This window comes from Cupressus sempervirens, chromosome 10 (genome assembly GCF_028749045.1).
Source record: "Cupressus sempervirens isolate cs-2001-9-10 chromosome 10, ASM2874904v1, whole genome shotgun sequence".
Taxonomy (NCBI): Eukaryota; Viridiplantae; Streptophyta; class Pinopsida; order Cupressales; family Cupressaceae; genus Cupressus; species Cupressus sempervirens.
Window position 1 is genome coordinate 340,864,451 of NC_143127.1, and position 26,132 is coordinate 340,890,582.

Consider the following 26,132-nt stretch of genomic DNA (forward strand, 5'->3'; position numbering starts at 1 on the left):
TTTGTATTATTTTTAAATCAAAGGTGGTAACTAAATGTAAAATAGATCGAGGTTCACTAAAGCTTTAATAACTTTTGTATTTTATATTTAAAAAAAATTAATTTAGATGTTATCAATCTACATAAAATTCTTTTGAAGTTAAAATAAAAAAACAGATTTTTTTGAAAAAAGTGAAATTTTGATAATATTATGGTGTCAATACATGAGAGGTTTTAAGATTTACCTTTATAGTGAATTAAAAATTAATAATAAGAAAAATATTTAAGGGAAAGTTAAGGAAAATTATTTTCATCAATCTTTGGTGTGTTAGATAACTTCCTTTAAAAGGATTTACAAAAATTCAATTATTTGTGTCAAATTACATTTTCAAAAAGTAGATTATGAACACTACAATTTTTATTTCTGATTTAAAAAAAAAATTCAATCTCTAAACGCGTCAAATTTTGACATCAATTGATGAGAAATTTCAAAAATAGGAAAAACACTTTGAGTTTTTGCCCAAAAGTGAAACCCAACTTCTTGTACTGACCCATTATTTCCATAAATGTTGAATCACCAGATTTTTAAATATAATATGCAAACCCTCATGAGAACCTTCTTTACAATCATTTACAAGACATAGCTTCGAAGTACCACCAAAAGCTATCCAAGACAATCTAAAAGCTTTCCTTAGACAATCTAAAAGCTTTCCTTATATGTGGAATCACAAAATTTTGAAATACAATATGCAAACCCAGATGGCCACCTTCCTTACAATAATCTACAAGATAGATCTTCAAACTATCGCCCAAATCTATCATAGACAATCAAAGATTCTTCCATATATAGGAAATTTTACATTGTCTCCGAAGTTTCTAGATATCGAACCCCCTCTAGGCTAACCAACCTTAAAATTAATTACAAAGTTGGTGAATTCAATTATAACAATTATTTTTGGAAATTTTGGTTGGCTGGGCAACTTTAGAAGACCATAATTTGTAAACCACTGACTCAATTGTCTCTTATAATCCCATTCCACAATCATAATTATTGATCTATATGGCCTTAACTCACACAAGCTCAAGTTAGCCTCACTTGTAAGGCCATTTGGAGCCTATAAGTCCTCCAAAACTATAGCTAAAGTTTTATACCAAAATTTCACACAAAAAATTCACAATAAGTGCATGAATACTCATGATACAGAATTGAGCTCAACAGTTAGGCTAATATATCCAAGAAAAAATCTCATGTCTCAAATTAGGATATTCATAACATGTGTGGCCGACTTACTAAGTAGCAAGGCACCATGGAAAACAACTCTGTATTAAGACAAACCTTATTCACTAAATAGAAAAGAATTTTTTTTGAGCGATGAAAGATTCCTCTAATACCTGAGATGCTCCTATATCTGACACGTGAGGTAATTTGAGAAGTGAACTCATCATGTCTCATGTAGTTAGAGGAAAACCAAGACACTCAATCTCCTCCCAAGAAAGACTTGATGACTATTCTACTATCCTCCCTTTCCATTTTACTAGATAATCTTTCTATGTTATGTTCCTTGTACTTTTGCTAACATGACTATCCACTGTCTCCTAAATCTTCTTTGTAGCTAAATTATTTGCTAGAATACTCTACTACACTTCTGCAACTTAATCTCCAACCCCTCTTTCATTATACTCTCATATTTGAAATGGTAAATACTGGTAAAATATTTAGTTCAATAGACAACTCTACTTCACATGCACTTCAAGGATCATTATTTTTATTATCTTGCATGAACTCTTTATTTTTGACTTATTATATGTACCCATTAAAAAATGTTCCTTCCTCAAATGAATCACAACCTCATCCCCAACCTGAATTTCCTTATACCTCATTTTTTCATCTTGCTTAGCCTTGTAATGTGTATTCATATTCTTAATGAGCTTCCTCACCTTCTCATTGATGTTCTTCAAATAATCTACAAATCTTTAGCCTTTACACTACTTATCTCTCGTTTATCCAAGTTATTTAATTTAGGATCATTTTTGGGACTTCTCCCATATACAATCTGGAGTGATGATTTATTAGTAATTATTGTTGATAGATTTAGTTTATGAAAATTTTTCCTATGATAAAATGGCATCCTAGAGTAAAAGCACAAACCTCTATGACCTTTTATAAAGAAAAATGATATCATGATACAACTTTTTAATTTTAATGACATAAAAATGGTATTTCTATTTAGAATTTGAAGATGATGTAAACAGATGAAATGTGTAGAATTGGATTATTTTTATTCCTACAATTTTTATAATTTTTTTGAGTAAAAAATTATTCATTTAAAAAAAATTTGAAGTCTCTTTTTCAACTATAAAAAAGGGTGTAGTTCTCATCAAACAAGTATATGAAAATCATATTTTTTTGTTCTGATTTAAAAATATCTTAAAGATGACATGTATAGTTAGGGAACAAAAAATGAAATAATTATTTTTTATGTATGTTTTCTTTGTTATAAGTACTCAAGGTCAACCTTACCAGAATCAAAAAGTTTTTTCCTCTCATCAAAACTTCCCTATCAAATCTACACCTTTTAAAAAAGAAACTACATAATCCTAAGGAAGACTCTCTCTTCTAGAGGTAAATATATTTTTTATTTTTTGATATGAATTACTATTTTTTCCATTTTTGAGGGAGCATCTATTGAAAAGTTAAAATATCAACTTATAATATTTTGAAATTATAAACAATTATAACTAATCAAACACTTTGAAATTTATGTAATAATGATATTGAATCTAAGATTTATAAAAGGGTGCTTTAGTTTTTGAAAAAATGAGTTTCGATAGAGAAGTAAGATTTGACCAAAATAGGTTTTGGTATTCTAAAAGGTGATATAGATCTTTGGTTTTATCCCCCATCATTTTGTCTTATCTCAACCAAACATCTCAACAAGTTTCTAAAACTCCAATTCAAAAATTAAATCTATCCATCATTTTATGGATGGTGTTATGAACTGAACTTCAAATTTACCTTTAATTTCTTTGTTAATATATAAATACCCAACAAACATGATAGGTCAATCTGAAACTATGATATTTGGTAGACTATGTAGTCTCACCAACTCTCTAAAACATAATTCTTCCACATGAATATCACTAGTCTTCTTGTAGGGAATGAAATAAGCTACCTTTGAAACACCTGTCAACCACCACAAATATTGAATCATGCCCTCTATGAGTCCTTCGTAATCCAAGAATTAAATCTATGTTGACATCATCCGATGGATTCTTTGGTATAGGTAATGGATGTAACAACCCCATATTCTACTTAACTCATTTTTCCATCTGACATAGTTTGCAACATTGAATAAACTTTGTGACATGTTTTTGAAACTATTGCGAACAATAATTATCGACAACCAAATTAAGATTTTTATTTCTACCAAATTGTGTAACCAATCCACTACTATACTTCTCTTTAATGATATTCTCCCTCATTGAGCTTTTTGAATGCACACCTAACATCCTTTGAACAACATACCATTATGGATTATGAAATCAAACTACTTTTTCCTATCAAGCACAATAGGTTATGTACAATCTTTCAAAGCTTTACCAGAATTAGGATCCTCTAAATATAATTTTTTAGTTTCTTAATCGTACCACCTAAATATGCATCTCCATGAAGAAAAGTTGTCTTAAATTAAGAGTGTGTACAACTCTATTAGGCTTCCCACTTCTATGTTCCAAAACAATGTATAACTCTATATAAATTTGACCCATTTGAAATGCCTTTGGTTCAACTTTCATTGACTATTCAAATATTACAAAGCTTGATGATTAGTAGACAAGGAAAACTCCCTAGGAAGAAGATGGTGTCTCCACTATTACAATGGTTGAACTATAGGATAAAATTTATTATGATAAATAAAATAATTTTGTTTTGGCATCATTCATTTTCTTACTTAAATAGTAACAAGTCTACCTTCTTGACTCAAAATAGATCTTATTGGTGTACCACTAGCATCACAGTCTACATGAAATGCATTATTAAAATTCGGAAGTGCTAGAATAGGTTTTTTTTTCACTTTCTATTTCAAAGAATTGAATCTCTTATCTACTACTTTAGTCTACTTAAACTTTATTCAATCTCTTCTCGTTATTTTAGTCAAGAGTTCACAAATACTATTAAAACCTTAGATAAAGTTTCTATAAAAACTATAGATTCCATGCAAAGATCTCACCCTCGTGGTACTCCTTGGAGTAGGCCATTCAAGGATAGTCTTCACTTTATTAGGGTCCATTTTTGGACCTTCTTTTGAAACTACAAATCCAACGTACACCAATTCATTCTTCACAAAACAACACTTCTTCAGATTTATTAGCAAGTTTTTCTCCTTCAACTTCTCAAACCCCTTACTAATATGGATGATATGCTGATCTAATGTGTTACTAATGATCAAAATATCATCTAGATAAATAATGATAAAGCTACCCAGAAATTCCTTTTGTACTTCATTCATGGGCTACATGAAAGTACTTGGTGCATGGCTTAGCCTAAAGGGCATGACTAACCACTTATATAACTCTTCCCTTGTCTTGAAGGTTATCTTCGATTCATATCCTTCTCTTTCCAAATTTAATGATACCAAATCTTCAAATCTATCTTTTGGAAACACAAAGCTCCATTCAAATAGTCTAGAATGCCATCCATCCTTGGCAATAGAATTGTGATCTTGTTGATAGCTCAATAATTTACATACACATTCTCCATGAGCCATTTGTCTTTGCTTCTAGAATACCATTGGTACATAACATGGACTCAGAGTCTCTTAAGTCAACATCTTGTTTAATAACTCATTTACTTGTCTATTCAACTCATTGTTTCGTACAAGCATCATTATGTTCATTGCCTTATTTGGAAAACTAGCTCCTAGAATCAATTCCATTTGGTGACTGACCTACCCCATTGGTGGTAATCCTTCAAGAACATTATTGGATACAATATATGTAAACTCTTTCTACAAATATACAACTTATCTAAGTGTCTCTTGTACTTTATTTTTATCATCTTTTGGAATTAGAGAAAATATATATGGTCACACCTTATATGCTCTAAGGACTACTGTTGATCAACAAAACATACGTTGGGAGCACTATAAATCTTTTCTTCTTTCTTCTTCAATGGATCCATATTATTTTTCACTCAATCCTTTATCATTTTAAGTATAGGTATTGTCATGACCATCATGTACAATATTCCTATTAAACTACCATGGAATACCTAGAAATATATGGCATATGTCCATAGGTATGATATCACAAAGTATATTATCCTTGTAGCTTGCAATCTTTAACTCCACTAGGCCCTACTCATTGATAGTGATATTGTGGTTATTATGCACCCAAACAATATGTTAGGGATACACGTATTTTTGCCTCTTTAGTTTTAACTTTGTGACAATATTTTTTGACATGGGATTGTTAATTCTACCACCATGAATGATCGCATAAAAACACTTATCTTCACACTTATACTTTGTACAAATAGGACCCTCCTTTGATCAGGTTGATTCTCAACACTCAACAATTTTTTTCATTTAACTAGGACTTGTCCTCTTTCAACATCTTTAGAATGTGATGATTTGGCATCTTCATGGACATCCACAACTTTGGACTAGCCTTTAGGTTCTCCTACCTATCCACCCTTGGTGTTGGGGACATTCAAAGGCCCTATGACCTTTTTCTCCATAGTGAAAATAGGTTCTACAAAAACTGTTCCGAATCCTTTCCCTCTTCCTCTTCCTCGCATATTGAGGAAATTCAAAGATCTAAAGGATTTGGTGCCTTTTATCTTGGGCACTCACCCAAGATATTGATATAGCTATCTACTCCCCATAGCCTCCTTCCACCCCTAGGGCTATGCCATTAGAAGAGTAGGGGTGTAGTTAAGATGAGCTTGACTGCACTCCATATAGGGTCATATATACGACTCCACGGAGGGAATCAAGTAGAACAACTAGCAACATCATAATAAGGTGGGGGGGGGGGGTAAGAATGATCTCGTTGATCGAGAGCAATGTTGAACTCGAAAAGGAACTTGAGTGGCTTTTAGACCAATCACGACAAAGGAAGCTTCGACGGGGTGGGAATTAACTGCTTCTCTTTAGAATAGTACCTAGCAGACCCTATAGAATGGTAGGGCACCTAGATGACCATGCACAATATTGAATGAGTTTGGAATGGTTGCAAGGGGATCTCAAATAATAGACAGGATAATGCAAGCCTTAGTCAATCACTAGATCTAATAATTTAGGTTTAATAATTTGAGTTGGACCATAAATTTCAATGTAAAATTATATTTCTCAAGCACTTAAGTTAAAACAATCTGACCTTAATGAAAATATGACAATTGTGATTAAAAGGAAAAATGTCAAAGATTCTAGACTAGCAGAAAACATTTTTTATTCAAGGGATTAGCTCAATATTCATTATTGATTATGAAGTTAAAGAAGAAAGTGATAGCCAAAAGGATAACCGAGAAGAACTATATTAAGAGGATAAAGCAATAGTAGTGATAAGATGATGAGTGAATAGGTGGATCAGCTAGAAGGGATCAAAAGGAAGAAAAGTAAAGAAATAGAAAAGAGATCGAGAGACACAAAGATCTTAAGAAACAAGGTAGTGGTAAAACCTAATAGGTCATTTCACTATTACTCTCTAACTATTGTAGATAAAAATATCTTAACCAAGTGGACCTCATAATATTATTTGTATATCCATTGTATGGTGATATTTTGTTGAATATTGTGTATGTCCTTTAAAGTGTGCTATTGTTTAGATATTTTAAGGAGAGATAAGGTTTAGATGTTCTTTGGTAAAAATCCCCTAACAAGGTTACATTAATAATGTATATGTAACCTTTAACGAGGTTGGTTCCTAATAGAGCTTACTTTAGAAGAGTGAAAATTTTGAGTATCTAGTTCCTAGATGGGTTTTTTTCCTTAACATGGTTTGCATGTTAAATGCTTGTGTCAAAATTTTGTGCATACTAAATGTGTTGTATGTATATTTCAGGTTTATTATTTATTGTTGCAACTCAGTATAAGCTAGAATTTTCCTCTGATGCTCAATAGAAGAAGTTAAAAGTTATTTGAATGTTTAAGTTGAATGATTGTTTTACTTACTAGGCTAATTATCTTAAATACTAAATATTTTAAGATAATTTAAAAGTGTTTATAAGGTTTGTAGCATAATTGGTTATAACTAATTAACCCCCTCCCCCAAGTTACCTACCTACCCTTTTGTATCTTTGAGTAGTGAGCTCTACGTAGTGAGATTAAATGTATCCACATTCCCACAATATCTTTAACAAGATGAATGTGATACTACATTATCTAGTGAGTTTCATTCCCACCATGGTATTTTCTCTAACATAGTTTCGACATTAAAATATTTGGTGTTATAAGTGTTTCTTTGTTGTCTTAAATAATTACTATTACAACTTGGTCACCTTTTGCAAGCTTGACCAATTGAGATCTATGAGGGAAGCCTTTAAGAAGGTCAATCTCATGTTTGATGTAACCAATTATGCATCATAAAATAGAAGGACAATTATTAGTTTAATCCAAAAGCAAATAGAGTGTTGGAAAATTATAAAGAAGGATTACTAATGTTGAACCTCCCACTCACATATCTAAATCTATCACCAATGAGAATAAGCAACTTCGAAATAACATGAGATCCATTAAAGCATTATATAGTGCCTTTTGAGGTCCTAAACAAATGAATGCCATGGAATTGGAGAATTCTCATAAGATATGGGTTCAATTAGAATCATTACATGCAAGAGAAAATTGTGAAAAGCAAAAAATGATACAACATTTGAAAGAGAAGCTTGAATATTTAAGGATGAGTGAATGTGAGAATATTAGTACCTATGTGCAGAAGGTGATAGATAATATTATGGAATTATATGCATTGGGGGAACCATATTCAAAGATTAAATAGTCTAGAAGCTATGCATATCATTTCCATATTCCTGTGGTAAAAATGTTTGTGAACTTGAAGATGTCAGAACAATGGATAAAGTGACTAAATATTCATTAGTTGGTAAGTACTATTGTTTTTAAATGACTATATAGTATAAAACATGCATTTGATGTACCCTATGCCACCCTTTGCAAAGGAAAAAGGCTAACAAAAGTTTAACTGTTCACCTTCAATGACATAAAACTTGTATTATTATTTAGAATTTGAAAATGAAGTGAACTAATGAAATCTGTGGAAATTGATGAAGTTTTGGATTATAATTTTTAAAAATTACTTTGAATAACAATTGATATATATTTTCTAATTTTTATAGTTAAATTTTTATCTGTTGAAAAATGCTGAAAATTAGGGGTCTAGTTCGCACCAAAAAAGTATATGGAAATAAACTTATTTCCCTTTGATCATAGACTATGTTATAGATGAAATATATAGCTAGAACAATCAAAAATTATAATTGGCTTTAGATCTATATTTTCTCTTTTATAATGATTGAAATTTCAACTCACTTGAAATTGGTAGTTGTCATCTCCCACCACATTTTTCAAAATAAATCTATTCTAACAATAGGAAATGTCACACATTGTTGAAGAGGACTCCCTCCACTAGAATGCCATATAATTTTTAATATTTTTAATATGATTTAATATATGTTTCTTTCTCAAAATCAACATCTATTGAAGTGTTAAAATGTGTGCTAGTAGAATTTTTAATTACAATATACTATATCAAATTAAAACACTATAAAATCTATATCAGAATATTCTTAAATTTGAGCTCTATAAAATGGTGTTTATATATTATTAAAAAATATCATAAAAAATATTAAGAGTTATTGAAATGCCAATTTTTTAGAGTAATTTTATTTCATTAGTAATTGGATACAAACTAGTATAAAACGTGTATTTAATAGATATTTCCAATTGTAAAAGTGTGAGACCATATATAACTTATATAGAATGAATTTATCTATATCATATGTTTGAAAAAAAGTATTTTTTATATTGAAATACTTAAATTTAGTCATTCTAATAAGTCAACCTAAAATGTGACACAACTTTGTATTTTTATGCATATTCAGTACAATTTTTTCTAAGGTAGTATCCATATTTAAATATACTCCTTGTAAGCATAAGATAAAGTGTGAATTTAGTGAAATTTCTTCAACTTTTAATTTTATTCTAGCTATGGATCTAGACATGCTAGGGATTTGGAAGAGATAAAAGAATATTAAATGAAGTTGTAAGAGTTAGAAGCCTTAATTGCAAAGAGAGCATCTAAATATGTAGATAAGTATGAAGGAAAATTTCCATTAAAAAATCTCTTTTTATTTTTTGTAATAAGATTGGTCATTTTTCATGTACATGTACATAGAAAACACCAACACACAAGCCTACAATGATACTACTTAAATATCATGAAAAATATTACTATTCTAGTTTAGGCGTGAGTGATGATGATTTAAAGAAAAGAAAAGACAATATTGTATACATTACTATTGGAGAATTGAGTCTTATATGTCTACATGAGGATATAGGTCTAATTAAACATGTTAAATATAAAGATGAATTTGATAGATAATGCATGATAGGTATGATGGTGGTGTTGTTAGATCTGGTGATAACACTCCTTTGATAAAAGGAAGAGGTTCTATTACAGTTGATGGTAAGAATAAAATTGATGGTGTCTATATGTTAAATGATTAAAGTCACAATCTTTTGAGTGTTTGGAAACTTGTCCATAAAGTTTAAAACTTTCAATACAAGGAAGAAATATGCTCATGTGATAATGCATATTATGTTGAAGGATTGAACTACAACTTGTTGAGTGTATCATAGTTAGGCAATGTAGGTTGCAAAGTTGAATTTGGAAACAAAACTGCTAAGTTCTATGACACTGATGGAAAGCTGATAGGAAAAGGTGAACAAACTAGGAGTAATCTATTTTACCTAGATACAGAAGATGCAACATGTCTTGTTGTTAGATTTGATGATGTGTCACTGTGGCATAAAAGGCTGTGTCATGTTAACTTTGATAATATGATCAACATTAGCAAAAAGAACAAAGTTAGAGGGTTGCCAAAGTTGAAGAAACCTAAAAACACAATATGCAAACAAAGTCAATGACTAAGTCTAGTTTCAAAAGAGTTAGTCCATACAGACTTATGTGGTCCAATAGAAGTGCAAAGCTACCTAGGGGACAGATACATAATGCTATTTGTAGATGGCTATTCCAAGATGATGACTGTTATGTTTTTGAAGAAAAAATCTGATGCATTTCAAATATTTAAGTGGTATTTGGCTAGAATTGAGAAGGAAATAGGAAAGAACCTGAAATGCCTAAGGTCAGATAGAGGAGGTGAGTTCACATCAAAAGAGTTTGAAATATTTTGTAATGACAAAGGTATCAAAAGGAAAACTTGAGCACCAAGAACTCCACCACAAAATGGTATTGCTGAAAGGAATAGGTCAGTGATTGACTATGCTAGAACCTTGATGATGGAGAAAAATGTTGCACTAAAGTACTGGAGAGAAGCTATAATTACTGTAGTTTACACATTGAATAGAGTTCAAGTCAAGTATTTGGTTGTAAATGCTATATTCTAAAAGATACTAGAAATGGCAAGTTTGATGCAAAAAGTGGTGAAGGCATATTTGTTGGATACTGCAGTAGAAGTAAGGGATATAAGTGTTTGAGTACTAAGATTAATAAGATTGTGGAAAGTGCAAATGTAAATTTTGATGAGCATACAAAAGTTTAGGTTGATGAGTCCAAACAATCAGAGTATTATAGATCTTTTGTATACTTCTATGAAGGAATGACTGTTGAAGACTATGCTACAAATTAAGTTGAAAATCGACAACAAATTTTAGTATCTACCGAGTCTCAGTCTATGAATGCTGAGTTGCATTCAGAAGCCGAGTTGCAGAATGTAGAAAATGCACATTCTAGTTTTGAAAATAGTATACATGAGAGGAATGATGAAGTGCCTGATGAAGAAGAACAAAATGACTCTGAAGTTGAAGGATCAAAGATGGAAAGAAGAATAGAACCAAGATTAGCTAAGTATGTGAGGAGACATCACCTTGCAGATAAAATCACTAGTGACAAGGATGCTAGACCAATGACAAGGAATAGACTCAAGAATGAATCATGTCTGCCGAGCAAGGTTGAACCTAAAATAGTGAAATATGCACTACAAGATGATGACCAGTATAAAGCCATGGAAGTGGAGATAGATCAGATTGAGAAGAACAAAACATGGACCCTAGTTCTTAGACCAGCTGATAAGAATTTGATTGGTACCAAATGGGTGTTTAGAAACAAACTTGATCAGAACAGTGAGATAAGAAAAAAGAAAGTTAGATTAGTATGCAAAGGCTATGCACAAGAAGAAGGACTACATTATGGGGAAATATTGTCCCTTGTTGCAAGAATGGAAGGAGTAAGAACATTACTCTTGTATGGTGCATACAAGGGTTTCAAAGTGTACCAAATGGATGTTAAATCTACTTTTTTGAATGATATACTAGAAGAGGAAGTCTACATAGAAAAACTAGAGGGATTTGTTGATGAGAAGAACGGGGACATGGTCTGAAAACTGCACAAAGCACTTTATGGATTGAAGCAAGCACCAAGAGCATGGTATGAGAGGTTGCACAAATATTTTATGAAGATAGGATTTTAGAGAATATATGACATAATATAATATAATATAAACTTTATCAAAAATCTTTGTTGATGATATAATATTTGGAGGAAATGATGTTCTTTGCAAGGTTTTTTTGATCAAATGAAACATGAATTTGAGATGTCAATGTTCGGAGAAATCAAATTCTTTGTTGGATTACAAGTACATCAATTAAAGCATGGCATATTTGTGACCCAATCAAAATACATCAAGGAGATACTCAACATTTGGGTTAGAAGACTCAAAACTAGTTAGCACACCAATGGCAACAGGGCATAAGCTATTCAAGAATGACGATTCTGCTAAACTAAATCGGACATTGTATAGATAAATGATTGGAAAGCTACAATATGTTGTACATAGTAGACTAAACATTGCATTAGCTGATGGAATAGTGGCAAGATTTTTTGCAAATCCAAGAGAAAATCACTTAATGGCAGTAAAGAGAATATTGAAATACCTGAAAGGAACTGATGACTTTGAATTGTACTACAAGAGGAGTGAAAAATTTGAACTAAAAGCCTACACTGATGCAAATTGGGGAGGTAACATTGATGATAGAAAAAACACCAATGGAGGAGCACTTTTCTTAAGAAAAAGGTTGATTACATGGACTAGCAAAAAGCAAAATTGCACCTCATAGTCCACTACTGAAGCTGAATATGTTGAAGCTGCTATAATTTGTACCAATATTGTATGGATCAAACACTTACTGCAAGGTATGAAGGAAGAGGTAACTGAGCCTGTGATACTTTATTGTGATAATACAAGTGCTATCAACATATCAAAGAACACTGTAATGCATGCTAAAACCAAGCACATTGCAATCAAGTATCACTATGTAAGAGAGTTGGTTGAAGACAAACGAGTGAAGATGGAATATGTTAGCTCAAAGGAATAGATTGCTAACATCATCACAAAAGCACTACCTAAAGATGCTTTTGAGTATTTTAGAGGCAAGCTAGGGGTGATACCCCTAGCCAAGGCTACTTGAAGCAAAAGACAAGACTGCCCTGCATCAAATGAGCTGATTATTGAAGATTTTACACATTGATGTAGAGGTTTCTTACTTTGGGATTCATGCCTAAAGTAATAGAAGTAATGAAATTCCAAGCAAGGTGACAGAGGGAGAAATAGAATGAACCTGCAAAAGCTACACTTTCATACTAGGATGCTAATATGTCTTTGGCATTGTTGTCAAAGAGGGAGAAATAGCAAAAAACTTATCAACAACTATTGAAGATAAAGAATTGGAAAAGAGGGAGAAGTTGCGAGAGACTAACTACATGCTGATAATCTGGTGATCAAATGAAGATAATCAAAAGTTGATCAGAACAACATAAGATGAATAATATAGAGAGAAAAACAAAGAACAAGGATGCATCAGCCAAGAGGGAGAACCAGAAATGAAGCAATCACAATAGTAGAAGGAGATATGAAGTTACAATTATTTTTTGGCATTTGACTTACTGTTTTAACCTAATTAGCTTGTGGTTGAATAGTTTAGTCTGATGGTTGATTAGTTTGGTTTTCCGCCAATGCCAATGAGGGAGATTTTTGGAAATCTGATTGAAAGGGAGATTGTTGCAAAGAAGAAAGATTGTTGTTAAAAGAATGTTTTCAATCATTGTTTTGTCATTGATGTCAAACCTGCTATTTGTAGGAATGACATTTTCTTATAAGATCCAAGTACTATCACTTAGTTGATTGATGAAGAGGATTTGGTCAACAAGATGTAACAAGAGCACCTAAGGGAAAGGTTGAGTTATGATGTTGTAATGAAGTACAATGATCAATTAAGACCATGGTTAAATGACGTATTGATAGCATACTCAAAGATACAAAGGTTGGTCACACTTAGAAACATTAGAGGAAGAAGTTGTAACAAAGGTGACTGTAAAGCTTAAACTAAGATCATTAGTGGGTGCCAAGCAAGTTAGTTGAAGCTGAGAAAATTCTCAGTTGGAGCCAAGTGATCTTTAGGTGTCGAGTGAAGTTCAAGTGCCGAGCATCAAAAAAATCTTGGTGTCGAGTGATCTTTAGGTGTCGAGCACCAATATTTCAATAGTGTTGAGCTGCTACATTATTTCAAATGATGAAGATTCACCAAATATGAGCCGACAAAGTGGTTGCCTTGAATTTTTTGAACGAGTTGGAAGATAAGGATGATGAGCTGGTGGCATAGAATTCTATGTAAACCATTTTCTGGTGAATTCTAAAGGATTATTCAAGAAGTTTCTAGAGGAAACAAAATATGGGTTAGATGCAATGAATCCTACCTAATCCATACAAATTGAAATTAAAGAATGGAAGAATCGAGTGGTAAAAGGAACTCAAAGGCTTCTATTTAAGGATTCATAGACCAAGAAGCAAAAGCTGCCGATACTGTTGATGTTGAAGAGCCAAATCTACGAAGTGGTTAGAAGGGTGTCAAGGAGAAGACATCTAGGAGAAGGAAGAGCACAGAGGCTCTGCTTCTAGAAGTGGTTGTGAAGAGATGATTGCATTGGTACATTGAGTATGGAGACTCAAGGAGACCAAGCTTGAAGGAGGGCAAGTTGTCAGAGTTGCAGTGATTGAAGGCCAAGCAATGGTATGAGCTAAGAAGTGATCTGAGATCTGCAAGAAAAGTTGTATGTTGTAATCAGGTTAAAGATTTTCTAATACTCTTTAGCAATTTTATTAGATCTGAAAATCCTATGGACTTAGGTTGGTTTAATAGCCATTTGTAAATCGTTTGACAGGGTGGCATTCCAAGTGAATATTCTAAAGTCCTTTAACTAGGCCCACCTCTAATAGGGTGGATAAATCCTCTAATAAGGTCACATTTGACAGTGTGTTGTAAGTCTTTAACAGGGCAGGCCTTTTACAGGGCATCACTTTAGAAGAGTGAGAATGGAGTAGAATGTTACTGGTGGTTTTTCCCAAATTGGGTTTCCACATAAATCACTGTGTTATGTGTTGATTTCTTATGTGTAATGCTTGCATTTTGATTTATAGTAACTTGGTGGTTAGAAAAGTTAAAGCTTGGATGAGTGAATGGTTGAATGGGCTCACTACAGTTAGTGAAAAGTTTGAATAGGACATTTGGATCTTGAATAACTAATTCAACCCCCCCACCCCCCCCTCTCTGTTATTCTAAAGCATTTCTAACAAACTATGATTTTCATTAAGTTATTCAGATTGGTTTGATTTATTTGACTTAGTGCATGTATATGTTCCTTTTTCATTGATTTAAAATAGGTAGAGACATCCTTCTATAAAAAATAAAATGTTTCAAGTTAGACAATAATGAATTTTTTTAGTAACTATGAAAGATATATCATTATTTAATATTTATACACTTCAAATTGAATAAATAGAATTTAATAAAATATAAAAACTAAAATTGAATAAGAACCATAATAGAATAAAGACCATACACTACAAGTTGATAATGAGGTTCACCTTTTAATGGATACAATTTTTAGTCAACTTCAAATGTGTGACAAATCCATTAATATTGATTAAAAGAATACATAAAAATATCTTTCATACACAATGACCTACAATATAATATTTTGTATTCTTCTAAGAATATATAAACTCACTTAGAGTTCATAACATTCTTCCTAAAAATAATCATAATATTAAGAACATTTACTTCTTCAAAACTACTTATAGATAGGAATATGTGTATTTCTCTCCAAAAATAGACAAATGTAGCAATAAAAATACTTATCATTTATATCGGCAAGGTCACAAGCTCACTCCATCGCATTTTTTTCCTCTTTCTAACAAGGACACATTGTGTCTAGTTCCTACCTTTAGTAATTTTTAAAAAAAAAATATAGTAGGAAAAAGTAATATTAACATGGTTTACTAACTTATGAATATAAAAAATGTCCTCTCAAAATGACTATTATTAATTGAAAATGAAATTAGAATAATGAATATCTTAAGACACAACTTCGGGAAATAGTAATGAAAAATTTGTATTGAATTTATGTCGAAATAGATGATGAAATTTTTTTACTTTATGCATTTAATTGCAACCACCTACTATTAATTAATTTTATCGTAATTTTAATAGGAAAAGGCCAAAGTTGAGGAGAAATATATGACTTTTATTTCAAAGTAATTATTAGAAATTTTTGGGACTCATCACAGTTCATTATAGTAACTAATAAGGAATGAAATAAATGATTAATAAAAAATTTTATAAAAGAAATAGAAATTATAACATTACAAAGGTACCAACATTTGTAAAAACTCATTTGATTGATTAAAGGAAAAAATAAATTGACATTTCATGAATGCTATAATATCCTGCCTATGGCAGGAACTAATAAGGTGTAATTTAAATATGCTTCAACCCATATCGAAACCTATTTTTATGTTTTATGTAAATGATAAGTCTTATTCTCATATAGGTTATTCGGTCAAATACATATGTGAGTACTTGAATCAACATTTTATCGAGCATTGGGTCACACAATAAAGATAAATTTCCCCCATATATTTGCAATGTGCACGTGTGTATTTTATTGATAAAGGTATTTAATGGAAAGGGGTCTGTTGTGGGGGAAAAATCCTACTGAATGTACTTTTTCATTAAATACAACTTTATGATTAACATCAAATTTAAATGAGTCCATATGCCTATATGTGAAAGCATGTAGATTACTGATGAAAACATTAAATTACCTTGTTTAGTTTGTGTCGCCATTTTTTTCCATATGTCATAAGTTTATAGGACATGCTAATCTCTAGACAAAATGCACTAAAGACAAAACAATGTCAAAAAAATTATTTTTTCCAAATTCATGAAAATGTAGTGATATTTTTCCAAAATTTTTGTTGTTTTTGACTACAAACTATATAGATCATGAAGATGAAATGCTAAAGTTTTTAGAAAAAGCCATGATCTTTTTGATTTATTGAAAATTGGTCAACTATATAAAATGTAGGGAGGATGGCCACATCTTAAGTTTACAATGTCATGTGTCATCAACATCATACAACATGACGGTCTATGAGTATCCCATGTATAAACTGACCTTTACAATGCCTTCAAACTTGTGAGGACCACAACTTTTTCTCACGACATTCATTTCAATCCAATAAAAATACATTGGAGAGCTCTAGATAATATCTAAAATATTAAGGAATTCTAATCAACTGGTAGGTATGGGGGTCATTAATATTAGTCACACTACTTAATATATTGTTCAATTTTGTCATATATTAAGAGTCAATAATATTTGGTGCTAATTAGCTTGTAAAAATTTCTTTTGATAGAGTAATTCTCTTTAAGTGATTATGGATGGTTATGAGATATTGGAATAAATATTTATAGTAAATGTAAGAATAGTATATATAGGAACTAGGAGTTTTATATTGTAAATTAGTGATGGTAGAATGACATTGAATCCTTATAGAATTAATTTGTCTTTTGTTTAACAATAAATATTATTTCATAATATATATTACCTTAAAGGTATATGATTCAACTTTTAGTACAAGTTTGTTAATATTCTAATTTGTGTAGTGCCAAAATAATGTGCTTGAATACATTTGTGAAAAATTACTTCTATCTAGTTCATAAACGTTTGAGTTTGTTAAGCTAGTGCCTTTGAGAGATTGTTTAAGACATTTTTAACTTGACCGGTGGATAATTTTTTTGTCATTGAATCTCTTTTGTTAGGCTAGATTGATGTAATAAGAAATATTAAAGGAAACATTTATAATAAGTACCACATAGTGGGTTGTACTTACCCTTAAAGTGCATTGAAAAAATGTATGTATGATAATAGGTGTTAAAATAAAATTGGTATAGTAAATTTATAACAATCCAAACACAATTAAATTTGTAATAGTTAAAGATAAAGTAAACCAAATATTAAATAATAGGTGTATAATCAAATTACTATTAGTATTGAATTATGGTTAATATTATATTTTAGTACTATAAAGTTTCCTTTTATTAATTTAATATGTTTGTTTAATTTAAATTATTCTTTTTATTTACTAACCACTAAAATGATACTAAGAATTTAAGTTGAGCTAATTTAATTTTAACATTAAAGTAATTATTTATATATAGAAGTATATTAAAGTAATCTATAAATGATTTCATAAAAAGTAAAAATCTTAATATTAATAAAATGTATTAGCTAGCCAAAAATCAAGGTGAAAATAAATCAATATAAGAGAGCCTCTAGAAAAGGGGTCCTGTAACACCTAATGAAATCAACCAATTATCTTTCACATGAATAATATATATAAGACATTAAAGTAAAAAATTAATATAATAACTTTCAAAATATTTGAAATTATCATAAAAATAGTTCATTCTTATTGGTTGATTGATATTGAACTAATTCACTAGTTCGACAAAGTGAATGCAATAGTACTAGCCTACAATAAGTACAAAAAAATTTATATGGTCTATATGCAGATGTAATCTATGTGCCCCTTAGCAATTGAAGTATGATATGATGATATTCTTATTTTCAAGTGTTATGGGATAGACCAATTAATTATATATCAAATGTCTAAAGAACACTAAATAGGAACATGTACAAACGTGTTATTGTAAGAGCCAGTAAAATAGGATGAGCAATTTAAGAGTTTAATTTAGAAAAGCTAGTTTCACATTAATTCATACTCAACTAAAGATTGAGCTGAGGTGACGTTGAATATATTTCAATCAATGTCAATTAAGAAATAAATAAATATTGACAAGGTATCAATTATGAGAAAAAATCACATAATATCATAACACTTGATGATATGTTATTACAAAAGCAATCACAAACACACACACACACACACACACAGACACTCGCGCGCGCGCACACACATATTATTGAGCATGTTTTATTTAAAATCTTATAACTCTTACAAAATCATAAATTTTATTCTTGTTTTATCAAAAAAATTATCAAAATATATAACTTACATGTTTAATGATAACAATTATTCTATATTCATACTTATATCATTAGTAAGAGTACATATACATTATATATTTGTGTGTTTATTTTTATATTGAAGTGAAATTTTCGTTATAATTTTCAATTTTTAAAGTTTTCTATATTATTTGTAATTGTTTTATGAATTTTGTACATGATACTATTTGATATCTAAACATATTTAGTTAATTATTTTATAAGTAACTTAAATAATATAATTTGTTTGTAAATTTTTTTCTCTATATTAATTTGAATTTTTGTTTCCTAAAGCATGAAGATGATCTTCAGCAAGTATTGTGAAAGCTTTGGAGAAATTTTAAATATTGAGGTAATTGAATCCTATGCTTTTGCATATGTATAAGATATCATTTACTTGAATAGTTATTGAATGTGTATTATATTTGCAAAGTATCACTAACATATTTAGATAAATTATTTTACATAGGCTTATTCATAGACCTAAACCAATTAAAATATATAAAAATTTAATCATATAGATATCAATATCTATTTTATATTTAGATATTTAAAACATTAATTTTATTTTTGGTTAAATGGAATAAAAGGAAAATGAATGTATGTTGGTTAGTACTACTAATTATGCAACCAAATCCTTAATATAGACTTGTGAGGCTATGTGTGATACCGCATTCTACCATTCCTAACTTAGATGCTAAAAATAATTTGATTAATTAGTTTCTATATCAAAGGGGGAATAACGATAATTGTAACATCATTATCAATAGAAAAAATTACTATTTCTCTTTTGATTAAGTGAAATAGGTTTTAAATGGTGCCTAGAACCCAATGGTTACAAAAGGAATAGACATTAAGTCCAGAACCATTATGGACAACATGGAAACAATGGGCCTAAAAGGATAGGAGAGCCAAAAAAAAGATAAAACATCTAAAAGAGCAGGTGAGCATCAGGTTCTAAAAGAACCTGAAACCTTTTACAATACCGAGCCTCAAGATTTACATTTTGGTCCCATCTTTTGAGAACGTAAAGACATCAAACAAAGGTTTTGATAACTCGACTCTTTTTCCTTTTATTGTTGTCTAACCATCCTCCACCTTCCTAGTGACCTTCTACTAGTGAAGGCATTCAGCCTCAGAACCATCCCCCAACACCCTTGGTACAGGAGATAAAATAGCTGAAGCAGCACCACCACTTGAAATCAAGACAGTAGAAGAAGAAGGGATAGTAGCATTGTTGTAAGATAGAGCCACAAGAGGGGCATCATTTGAATCAAAAATTTTGGTAACCAAAGAAGGGACAACTACAATATTCTTAGTCACCACGAAAGGGACATCATTTTAATCATTAGAGATAGCAACACAATCCTCCACCAAAGAATGATCTTCTTGAGAAGAGCCATCCAACCCATTCCCAACTATAGAAACTTTGTGAACAGTGTAGTGGCCATCTGAAACCGCCAACCACCAAGAAGGTGATTTCTTCAGTCTGACCTTTTCAGAGGAGCATTGCGTAGCGAGATGGTTGGTCTTATGGCATTTTCTATATTTGAAGGGAATACCCTCATAATCAAGAAGCTGAATCCAATAGCCTTTTGGAGAGGCCAACATGATCATTTCAGGGAGCCACTTGGGGACGTCGATCTCCACAAGAATGTGAGGATACATCATCCTAAAAAAATTATAGGATGCAAAATCAACTAGTAAGAAGTCCCCAAGGGCTTCCCCCATAGCCTTGAGGACTCAATGCAACCATAGGTGAAGGGGAAGATTTGGCAACCTTACCCAAAGAGGAATCTTATCAAAGGATTTAGTCGATAGGTCAAAATCCTTATGCCAGGGGAACCTCTCCTCCCAAGAGAAACCATGACATAGGATGATACTCCTATCCTCAACATTAGAAAATTTCACTATTAAAAAGACCCTTGCCATAGGGTAAATCTAAACTAAATTCAAAATGATAGGTTCTCATTATTTAGATATCCAAGCATGTAGATCTGCTAGAGGGGGCTTCAATCCCCTAAAACAAAAAATGGAAATTGTAGCGAAGTAGTTGTCCACATATGTGGAAATCTTATCAACTATTTCAGAATCCATTTACTTACAGAGACAAGTACATTCGAATGGGGCCCCAACTTCATAGCATGACCCTCGATACCTGCGTCATAGGTAGCCATGCTAGAATAAGAGATAGCAAATCTTCCCACAACAACCTGAGATTGAGCAGCAGGGGAAAGAGCCTCAATAGTAGGAGCCATAGAAGTAGAGGCCATAGTGACCCTAGCCACTACAGAGGGACTTAAAGCATCCACCAGCTTAGCTAGAGATCGACTTTAAGCCCCAAAATCATCTAGAGATAAATGGGCAGGAGAAAACGTAGTTTGAAACCTAGCTTGAGTAACATGGGTAGAAGTAGAAACGGGAGGGGACACGTGTGCAAGAGACATTTAAAGCACAACTTCAAAGTTCATCATGAATTGATAACTTTGGGGGAAAAGTCTAGTCCTATACCCTAGGCTAGTGGAGCATGTACTTGGCATGAAAGTCCCATAAGGGAAACTGGCCTACAACCATTCTCCACTATGAAGTAAAAGTAAAAAGATTACTATGTCCATTGGTAGCATAGTTCGAACTTTAATTACTATGTCTTAAAATTTGCTCAAATATATTTCTATATGTACATTAATAAGATCACTTGGCAAGATATTAGTTTTGGATGATCAATCAAAAGAGTTAAACGTGATTTTGTTTACACTTGAAACCTCAATATTATTTTAACTTATTCTTTTATTGATGATTGATTATTGACAACAAAATGAATCTAATCATTTAGCTTCAATATTAGCATACCTTGATATTTGGTTGAATAATTATCGACAAATAAATGAATCTAATGATTTTGGTATATTCTCCTACATTGTACTATTGGTCCACTCCTACATGCTTTACCCTTTTAAAGACAATATTTATCACATTTGAGAAGGGTATTAGTCCATCAGTGTTATTATCATTTCTATATAATTTATTTTTGATGATTTAGCACTATATACCAAGAAATATCATTTTTAGAACTTATTGTGCCTTTACTAGGACTCATAATGTTTCTTAGGCAACACCCAAACCTAGAATTAATTTTTTTCTTAAAATCAAAATATTTTCTGCATTTCTTGAGATACATATCTTTTTTTTCCTTAAAATTAGGACTCTTTATTTATTTCCTTTTTTTGTGCCCCATTATTACGCATTGCATCAAATAGTGGTGCATCCTCTAGAGGTTTTATCTCCTCTTTAAATTACGAGACAATCTAATGATATGCTATTTTATTTTAGGTCACGTATCATAAATATTACTAGAACTATAATAGACTTGTTGATTTAAAATCACGTATTATAGTGAAAAAATAAGGAACTACATTAAATAGTGAATTTTTTAAATATAAGTAGAAAACTATATATATATTAATATTTTTACTAGATAACATTAGTTAAATCCTAAGTAATAATGTAACTACTAATACCTTATAGTTTCCTTATGATCTTATCATAATACTTCATCTTGAATGAGATAATATGTATATAGTCATATCTTTTTATAGATATCTCTAGAAATGTGCCTAATTATGAAAATGTTCGCTCCTTAAGGTTCCTCCGAGTGTGGTAGTGGTCAGTATGGTAAGCCTCACGAATAGGGGGATACTTATTTTTACATTTCTAAGAAACCTCCAAGATTTTAGAAGTTGACTCTTCATGGAGTAAAAGGAAGAGAAAATGGGATAAAGAGGTTACAATGAAAAATCGTGACAATGAACTGACCTTCTTACAGAGTGCACAAGTTAACTCTATACAAGGTATCAATGCACGAAATGAATAAATATAGAACATGACATAGAACTCTCAAACATAGAACATGAAATATCACAATAAAAACAGTTAGAAAAAAAGAGTATAGTCCAATCAACAACCATCCAAATTAAAGATTTAAACTTTAAGCTTGTATAGAAAACATTCATAAAGTTAATGAGATCCTAGAAGAGGGAGAAAAGGGCATGAGTAATGAATTATTATATTGATAAATCAAAAAAATGATGAAAATCTTAAGACTATTACAGAGAAGAATCCCCTAGATTAAAATAATTGATCCTAGTTCAAAATTTCCCTTAGCCTTTCTTTAAAATGTGTTTCCCTCCCAATTTTAAAGTCATAGATATAGAATGCCCTTGGTAATCATAGCTAGTAAAAAAATTTTTGGTTGCTTCTTCTTTATTTTTAGGTCACAACCATCCCCTTCTCATCCTTTGAAGGATGAACATCTATTGAATGAGTCTCTACTTAGATGGTATTAAATCATGTGCAATAAATTATTACATCAGTGATACTCTATAGAAGGTCACCCATATTTTGAGTCTAGAGGTGTATGGAAATTAATGTAAAAAACCTCCCCATCCCTGATCATTGCCACATGTGAAGATGTGCATAGGGTTGGTTCCATTCTAGGACACACCTTTATGCATTGTGTGGAACAAAATTTGGGTCCCAAGATGATGACAGAGGTTGATGATATGGACATGTGGCACAGCTATGGGTTTCCCATAAGATTGTGGGAGTAGTAACTCCATAAGAATGCATCATTGGGAACAGTAGCACTATTTTTTGTTATTCGTTACATTGCCATTACTCTTAGATGAATCAAGGAACCATGAGTATTATTTCAAGATACTATGAAAACTTACTTCAGAGAACCAACTAGAATTCTTTACATACTATAATCCCACTTTTAGGGATTCTTTAGCATTAGGTTAGATTTTTATGCAAAAGCATCCAAGGAGTAATAGAAATCATGCATCTCCCAGAAAATATTTTTTAGTTGATAGTAAGAGCTACTATTTTTGGAAAGGTTTCTATTTTTAATCATTTTTTCATGAAATATTATATAGGCCTATTGAGCAATCAAAAATAACTAATGATGAAAAAGTAACCCCATATTTTAGAGTATATTCATTTTTTCTAACCAATTTCTCTAATGAAAACTTCAAATGTATTTTGGAGGGCCTTAGAATCCAAGGTATGGACCAAACAATATAGATTAGATTTCTTCAATATATTTTCATTGATGTATATACAATTACAAATTTCAATGGTACCTTTCTTTCAATTTTGGAACTATTTGGATGTGATCTTGATACCGCAGTTCCAGTTCTTCGTTAAGAGTTTAGTTGAAAATTTTGGAGTCGACCACTTCTTGAGTGACATCACCATCATTGCTTGAGCTAGCTTCCTTAGTGGATTTAGTAATCCATTGTTGCCTCATCTGCTTTCGAATGTTATCTTCTTTTGCTTTCTTTTCATCTTCAATTCTACCTGTATTCATGCAATTCTTAGCTAGGAGACCAAGTTCTGTACAAGTGAAACATCTTATTGTGGTATCTCTCTTACTTGTGTGATGTTCAACACACTTCATGCCAATGTGTCCATATTCTCCATAGTAATGACATCTACATCAAGTGTTATAGTCCCAATTCCTTTCACAATTTGCTCTACTGGGTTGAATGACTTGGTTCTGTAGTCTGATGTCTTGTGACCTTGTTTCTTGCATTTGTGACACTTTCCTTCAAATATTGGTTTCTCTTTGCATTCATTAGCCTTGTGACCATGCTGATTGAAATTGTAGCATTTACCATTAAATTTTGCTTTACCATTACTGCAACGTCTATTTGATGTATGACTTATCTTACCACAGTGATTGCAAGTGGGTCTTTGATTCCTTTGAACACCTTGTTCGAAGGATTCACCTTCTTCTTTGTATCCAATTCCTACTTTACCTTTTTGTATATAGAGATTTTTCTCATTTAGCTGATTCAATTGATTCATGTCTGCTTGAGATTTCATCATTCTTTCATTGATTTGCTTTTTAGTGTTTAGGGCATTTTTCAATTTTTCACTGATTTGCTTTTCAGATCTCAGCTCACTTCTTATTTTTTCATTGATATGTCTTTGTAAATTTAGATCATTTCTTAATCTTTCATTGATCTGTCTTTGGCTCATGATTTCCTCCTTTGCATTGGTGATTTGATCCATAAGATCTACATGTTGAAGGGATTGATTCTAGATCTCATTGTTTCTTCCATCCATTTCTTCTTCCATGTTGTTCGTTTGTTTCGAGTTTTCACGTAGCCTTACTGACTAAATTTATTGTTCTCTTTTGAGCTTTCTTACTTCTTGCAGGAACCATTCTTCTCTAAGAGTTCTTTGATTGCATCATTTGCTTCTTTTGAACTGCTTGAAGGGAAAAATTCTTCAATATTTTCTTCAATGTACTGATGATCATTCATTTGATTTTCAGGTCCCTTCCTTCTTTTCAGGGATTCGAAATTTTTCTCCTCATCTTTATTGAGTTGTGCAATTGCCATTTCTAGATCTAGCTTTTCATTGTCAATTGCCTTATCAAATCTAAGTATCTACATCATCCTTGATCTTTGCTCAAGCTATCAAACTTTATTCTGAGAACCACAAAGCTCTGATACCAATTGTTGGAAATATTCAAGACTATTATAGGTTACTAAGAGGGGAGCATGAATTAGTAACGTTAAAAACTGTACCAAATTTAGATCTTAATTGCAATAAGCCAATTGCCATTTAATTTATTAAATCTGATCTAATTGCATGCATGAGAAATTGAAAACATAAAGCATTCACAACACCTGAACACAATAATTTGGTGACCCAGAAACTTTCCAAATAGAAAGTAAAACTGGGGTGGGGATGATACCCAAAAAACTTCAGTACTGTAGCATAAAGTTTTCCTACTAAGGCTTACAATGGTCACTTCTGATGATCTGCCCTATTAGGAGCAATTAGGACTGCTAGGTCCACCTTGTTAGAGGTTTTACAAACACACAATGAAGCATGCACTCAATAAAGAGATTTGACAAAAGACTATTAAGTCTACCTTGTTAATGATTTGGACTAGTTCACCTGTTAGGATGAAACAATTGATCTTTGACTTACAACTAGATTGCTGATAGAGATTCTTTGAAGTGCTGATCACCTTTATGTAATAGATATGACTCTCTTGCTCCTTTGTTGATATGGCCTTACAATACACTTTGTCTTCTGTTGATTAACATTCTCATGCTTCTATTTCACATTATTTTCACTTTCATACTTTTCATACATACATACTACCTTGGATCTGATACAATATATTACATATATATCAATCCAATTTACATAATTACAAATTAAGCCAATATACAAGTTAACACCAGTATTTCAAAGTTGGCCCAAATGAAGAGTCTCAAGTTCTAAAGATTGACTTTGTGAAGTTTAGATACATGGCATCCACTGTCACTACTTGACATCATCATACATTCGGTAGACATAGAAGCTCAGTCCATACTAATCATCTCAGAGTATTCTTGAACTCAGTCTACACTGGTGACTTGGTAAATACTGTGTAACTTAGTATAAACTGAATTACATGTTTACGATGATTGCACT

The 26,132-nt window shown here is 31.4% G+C and overlaps 1 pseudogene across 1 annotated transcript in view; it reads left to right on the forward strand.

The window, feature by feature from the left end:
• LOC149533981 (MADS-box transcription factor 23-like) overlaps positions 1–26,132 on the forward strand; it is a 203,381-nt pseudogene that overhangs the window by 83,946 nt on the left and 93,303 nt on the right. The window contains exon 3 of the transcript XR_016356697.1: positions 18,930–18,987. The product of XR_016356697.1 is annotated as an MADS-box transcription factor 23-like (transcript). The remainder of the gene's footprint in view (positions 1–18,929; positions 18,988–26,132) is intronic.